This window comes from Leptopilina boulardi, unplaced genomic scaffold, assembly GCF_019393585.1.
Source record: "Leptopilina boulardi isolate dan_hultmark-lab unplaced genomic scaffold, ZJU_Lbou_2.1 LbouV2_392, whole genome shotgun sequence".
NCBI classification, from domain to species: Eukaryota; Metazoa; Arthropoda; class Insecta; order Hymenoptera; family Figitidae; genus Leptopilina; species Leptopilina boulardi.
In genome coordinates this window covers 4,743,562-4,750,955 of record NW_026137965.1, presented here as the reverse complement: position 1 = coordinate 4,750,955, position 7,394 = coordinate 4,743,562, and positions in this window count along the sequence as shown.

The following is a 7,394-nucleotide window of genomic DNA, read 5'->3' as shown; positions in this document are numbered from 1 at the left end:
CGAATATATATATATATATATATACATGCTTTTGCTAAAATGTCCTATGGGGACTAATTTGAACTCAAGTTGGGCGCGACATTATTCTGGGAAATAATAGTTGTTTGAAGTACAGGGTATAATTGAATTGACTGGATCTAAATGGCAGGACGGCTATGGATAAGTTTAGTATATAGATATTGTCAGTCTAATCACAACGGGGGCACGTGCAAGGCATCCTGATCTTCAAACTTAAGCAAGACACGTTTGTAATATAGTTTAGAATTATATATATATATCTCCCGTTTATTGTCACTTTAGTATTGATAATTAAAAAGATGCTTTTTTATCTTTTAGAATATTAAAACAATTTTTTGTCTCAATTAAATAAAATAATAAAATGAAATAATAATAAAATAAAAGAATAATAAAAAAAAAGTATAAATAAAATCAATAAAATAATAATAAGGTAAAGAAATAATAAATAAATAATTAAATTAATATTAAAATGAAAAATTAAATTTTTCCTTAATTTTAACTTTTAAAAAATAAATTTATATATCGAGCGAGTATATATAATCAATTGACGAAATTAAAGAACAACTTTGTACTCTATATTAAGTGATGAAAGCTATCAAAATAATTAAACTAATCAAGTTGTCGATAATTAGATTAAAAAAAAAGTAAATTTCGACTATTATAAAATGATATATACTGAATTTAGTTTTTTCCAGAGAATTTAATGTTCTTTGTATAATCAATTTTATTCCTTGAAAATTGATAAGGAAATAATAATTAACTAATGATGGCAAAAAAAAAAAAGTGTGCACCCCATCACTATATATATATACTTTCATGTCTAATTTATTTTATTTCAACCGACTATAGACCAACTTTGATTCAAGAGTCGTTTTCGTTTGTTCCGTAATTAAGAAGGGTAGGGGGACCATTAAGGGGTCGTTGGGGTGTTTGCCCTCTAAATTCTTTAATGAATTGAGTCTATTTGGCCATTATGAGTTTCTTATTTACCTACATTATTGCTGTAATATTTAATAGTTGTTATGATATATTTTTTTACATTTCTTTTTTTTTTTTTATTTTATTTTCACTGTTGCAAAGATTAGAATAACGTTTAAATATTTTAAAATCTAAAATCTTTAGTTTGTTTCACAATTTTTTTTTTTTTAAATCCACTCAAGGAATTGATTTTACTTTATTAGATTATTTTTGAAAGATAAAAATGTTGTAAAAATTTTAAAATTCTAAAATTAGAAAAAAAATTCTTTTAAAATTGTTAGAATTTTTATTTTTACGGAATTTTATTGCTTATGAATGTACTCTTAGCCTAATTTTGATTTTATTATTTAACATAATTTTTATTTAACCGAATTTTTATATAACCGAATTTCTATTTAATTAAATTTCTATTTGACCGAATTTCTATTTAATTAAATTTCTATTTGACCGAATTTCTATATATATTACGTATATTACAGAATTGTTATTTTTATTTTGTTTTCTTTTTTCTTTAAAAAGTAAATTATATCACAGAAAATTAAAAGGCATTAAAATAAGCTGCAACGCTTATTATTTTAATCCAATTTTACTTATTTTAATACCAAAATGGATTAAAATAAGCAAAATTGGATTAAAATAATAAGCGTTGCAGCTTATTTTAATACCTTATAATTTTATGTGATAAAAATAATTTCCTTACTCAGGTAATTAGTAATGAAATTCATCCAAACAAATTAATTTTTACATTCTATTCATACAAAATATAAATGCAAAATTAAGTGCGTGGGAAAATGAAATTTTTAAACTCACAAGTTGAATTCATCCGGAAATGAAATCATCATTCAGAAGAAAAAGAAGAAGAAGAAGAAGAAGTTCCTTTTGAATAGAATTTTGTGTCATCCTTTATATTTTATAAATAATAAAATACAACAAGCTTTAGATGTCTTCTTAGCAGGCAAAGCCTATTATTAGAATTTCACTCGAGAATTTAGTGTTTACAGACATTGCACGCGCCTTTCAAAATACATATACACATAATCCTAAAGTATAGAACACACATATATAGAGAGAGAAAAAGTGACCACCCTGATGGTAGAATCCCAACTTCTCTTCTTCTTCCCGGAAAGAAGAGGAAATTTTCTTATTTTTATTATTTTTCAGTAAAAATTGTAGTAGCCTCTTTGAAATTCAAGTCAGAGGAAAACTACCTGTTCATATTAGTCACCCATTCTCCTCTTTACCCCGTCGTCATCAGTCACTGCAGGCGACACTTTCTTCGAGCTGGGAATCGGAACCATTCGCACAGGAGGAGACCCATTATTCGTCATTACATGGTTACTCGTGAAAACATGCTCACCCACCGTCATGATCTAAAATCTCATATATATATATATATATATATATATAGAGGGAAAAAAAGAGAGAGATCGACGAATTGTGTTTATATGTGAGAACGGGTCTTTGCCGAGAATTTCATGCTCTTTGTGGTCAATCGATTGTGTTGCAGGACGTATGTCAATATTTGGAGCTGCGTTCCGTTTTATATATATATGTATATATATATATACTCCCAAAACTAAGCCAATGCAATCCATCATTGCCAATATTATATTTTCTGGATATAGACTTTTATGACTGAAAATGTTAGAGGCGAAGAATACCATATGGTACTTAATATTTGACAGAATAAATGTATCAACAAAGAATGCAAAGCTCTTTTAAATTTGATATTTTCATGGAAAAAAAAATGAAATTTTTGACAATATTTGGAAATAAAAAGTTAGTGTTTAGCGAGAAATAGTATATGTCTTTCCAAACAAACGATATTATACTATATATAGAAACGGTAAGTATAGCAATCGTTAATATAGCAATTATTAGTATAGCAACAGTTACTATACAAAAGCAGCGGTTAGTATAGCAATCGTTACTATACAAATGATTACACTTTAGTAACGGTTAGTATAGCAATCATTACTATACAATTACGATTATACTATAGTAACTATTACTATGGTAGAGCCTTAATAACACAAGATATCTTGGGGATATATTGATAATATCCCGCAGATATCCTAGGGATGTCCTATGGATATCATAAGGATCTCTTAAGGATATCCAAAAAATCGTCAGTTTGGATATCCTTTGGATATCCCATGGATATCTGAGGATATCCACAGGATATCCACAGGATATCTTCTGGATGTCTCTATAGACTTTCATAAATGTCCTCCAGATATCTCATAGATATCGTCAGGACATCCCACAGATATCATCAGGATATCCCATAAATATCGTCAGGATATCTCACAGATATTTTCAGGATATTCTCAGTATATCTTCTGGATGTCAAGAAGATATTCTATAAGGATACTGTTTTTAAAGTCATTATGAGCACTACGAGTGAGAATATTCTGTGAATTAAATTTTATATAAATAAAATAAAATGCAACTTGTTTTTCGAGAAAGTTGTTTAATTTGAAAAATTATTAACTAATTTTTTTCTCATTCGTGATTCATTCCTTTATTCATATGCTTAATATTATCATAAAATAATTGGCTTTAAACAATATATAAATTCTTCCCCGCAAATAACGAATAACTATTAATATTAATTATACATTAAGTGCATGAGTTTATTTAAAAACTTTGAAAAATGCGTTTCAAATCTTCATTTAAAATAAATTAGAAGCTCATAAGATTTTTGTTTTTATTATATTATTATTCATTATATTAGCTTAAAAATTTTAACCTTTAAAAATATATGTTGAGATATTAAATATCCCGTGAATATCCTAAAAATATCCCACGGACATCCTGAGGATATCCCATGGATATCCTGCGATATAATATCCAATAGATATTTTGTGGATGTCTTAGGGTTATCCTATGGATGTCCTGTTGATGTCCCACAGACCGGCGGTTTGGATATCCTATGGATATCTCAAGATATCCTGGGGACCATTCTAGGTTATCGACCATTGATATGGATATTATAGGGATATCCTTTTGTTATGAGGGAGTATATGTCTTTCTAAACAAACGATTATACAATATAGAAACGGTAAGTATAGCAATCGTTAATATAGCAATTATTAGTATAGCAACAGTTACTATACAAATTAGCGGTTAGTATAGCAATCGTTACTATACAAATGATTACACTTTAGTAACGGTTAGTATAGCAATCATTACTATACAATTACGATTATACTATAGTAACTGTTACTATGGTAGTGATTGCTATAGTAACGATTTTCATAGTACCCATTGGTATGTCAACAGTTAGTATACAAACTATTATACTACAGCTACGGTTAGTATAGCAGCGATTACTATACAAACGATTGTACTATCCCACTTGGAAAGATTCCCTGTAAAGTGCCCCCTAGAGGTTCTATCAGAATTCGGCCGAAACTTCCAACGTAATTCCGTCAGAATTCCGTCGGAATCCCATTGGAAATTCTTTGGAACTCCAATGGAATTCCGCGGGATTCTGACGGAATTCCGTTTAATTTTTTAAAAAATTTTTAGAGTCCTAATTTCGTCGGAATTCCATTGGAGTTCCAAAGAATTTCCGATGGGATTCCGACGGAATTCTGACGGAATTCCGATTAATTTTTTTCAAAATTTTTAGAGTCCTAATTCCGTCAGAATTCCGTCGGAATCCCATTGGAAATTCTTTGGAACTCCAATGGAATTCCGACGGAATTACGTTGGAAGTTCGAAAGAATTTCCATCTGAGTTTCAAAGAATTTCCAATGGGATTCCGACGGAGTTCTGACGGAATTATGACGGAATTCCGATTAATTTTTTTCAAAATTTTTAGAGTCCTAATTCCGTCAGAATTCCGTCGGAATCCCATTGGAAATTCTTTGGAACTCCGATGGAATTCCGCGGGATTCTGACGGAATTCCGTTTAATTTTTAAAAAAATTTTTAGAGTCCTAATTCCGTCAGAATTCCGTCGGAATCCCATTGGAAATTCTTTGGAACTCCAATGGAATTCCGACGGAATTACGTTGGAAGTTCCAAAGAATTTCCATCTGAGTTTCAAAGAATTTCCAATGGGATTCCGACGGAGTTCTGACGGAATTATGACGGAATTCCGATTAATTTTTTTCAAAATTTTTAGAGTCCTAATTCCGTCAGAATTCCGTCGGAATCCCATTGGAAATTTTTTGGAACTCCGATGGAATTCCGCGGGATTCTGACGGAATTCCGTTTAATTTTTAAAAAAATTTTTAGAGTCCTAATTCCGTCGGAATTCTATTGGAGTTCCAAAGAATTTCCGATGGGATTCCGACGGAATTTTGACGGAATTCCGATTAATTTTTTTCAAAATTTTTAGAGTCCTAATTCTGTCGGAACTCCGTCGGAACCCCATTGGAAATTCTTTGGAACTCCGATGGAATTCCGACGGAATTCCGGCGGAATTCTGATAGAACCTCCACGGGGCACTTTCCGGGGAATCTTTCCAAGTGGAATGGTACCTTATTAGAAAATCTTTTGTTAAAAATCAAAGATTAAAAGTTTGATGAAATTGTCTTGTGTAAAAATCTTATTTCTTTTTGTATTATTATACTTTTAATTGCGGTTATATATATATATAGTTACAAGAGGGGAATGAAACATTTTTAGCTTCTTTTGAAACAAAAGCCACTGTCATTATGTCAGTGTTTGTGCGAACTAGATGAGAAACAAAAGCTGCAATAATTAATCCTCTGAGAGTGTGAAGAAGCACGAAAATTTACGACTGACTCCTAGACGTCGATTCAGACTTCCATTACGATCGTATTTAAGCTTTATTGATATTTACTTGGATGTGCCAAAGCCGACAATAGGTAACTTGGTCACGTGTTTCTTTCTCGTTATCGTACTAATCATCAGTTATATAAAATGTAACTTTATATTTTTTTTTATACTATATATCATCAATAAAAATCATTTAAAACTTAAAAAGAAACCTTGTTTTTCTAGTGTTAATAATTCTTAATCCTTATACACCTGCTAAAAGTACATTTTTTATTAAATTCTTAGTGTCAATGAATGTAATGCTAATGTTCCCCCCAAAAAAAAAAAAAAAAAAATCACGAGCGTCGATCAAATAGCGTTCATGTCGTCTGAAATCCCAGCAAAAGGAACCTGAGTTGTAAACAAATCGTAAAAGAATAAAAGCTTTTTTTCGTTCTCGCCTCTCTTTCGTTTTCGTTCATCGTTTCACCATTCAGAAACCGTCGACTAAGTTTTATACTATACGACATAAAAAAAGAAAAAAAAAAAAAGAAAAACCATTCCTCGTATTTACAGTGACGTTGACTTTTTAGCATCTCAAAACACAATTTTCTGACTTTGTTATTATGCGTCCAATAAAGCCAAAGTCATTTTGAATTGAATATAATATTTTTCGTCTCATAAAATATGAATGAAACTCATTCAAAAGAAAAGAAACAAGTTTTAAAAAAATTTTAGATTCAATATAATAAAAAGATTTTTTATTAGAGAAAAAAATAAAAAAAAATTTTTTTTTTATATAATTATAGATAATGTAATATAAATTATAGAAACTATATGGAATTATATTTATAGAATAGAAAAAAAAAAGATTTATATATACATATATTCTTTAAGCGAAATCGGAGAGAATTTGGTGTAACTGCATTTGTTGAAATAACAAGGCATGTGCGAGAAAGAATAATGGGAGTCTAAAGGGTGGCCACACCACCATGACCGTCATCGGTCTGTATATTTACCTACATTATGTATTACATTGGTTTATATATATATATATATATATATATATATATATACATATATATGAGGGGAATGAAATAATAACTCCCCCTCTATACTCGGAGCCATTAAAATCCCCTCCCCTTTCTCCTGAAGCATTATGCTGACACTTCTTTTTTTTATTTTCACAATATCTTCTTAAAGAAATATTAAAAATATTATAATTAATTATAATTAATATAATTATAATTAATATTAATAATTAATTATTAATTTATATTAATTAAAATTTTAACCTCAATCTCTTCTTGGGAAATTACTTTTTCACGCTCTCCTCAGACATAAAGCGCAAATGCTCCTTATTTTTAAAATTCTTTCTTCTAATAACAAAAATCTTCTATTATATTTAACAAATTTCCAAAAGCGATACCAATATACCGTGACCTCGACACCGAGCTTGGAGAATTTATTTTCACTTATTTTCAAATACAGTAGAACCCCGGTTATCCGAGCTAATGTGGACCGAACCCACCACGGATAAAGGGATAACTCGGATAACACGGACTTTTATTATAATTCTAATATATATAATTTCCCAGGTAGAAAAATTAACATTACTAACGTTACTAATATTACTAACGTTACTAATGTTACTAACGTTAGTAC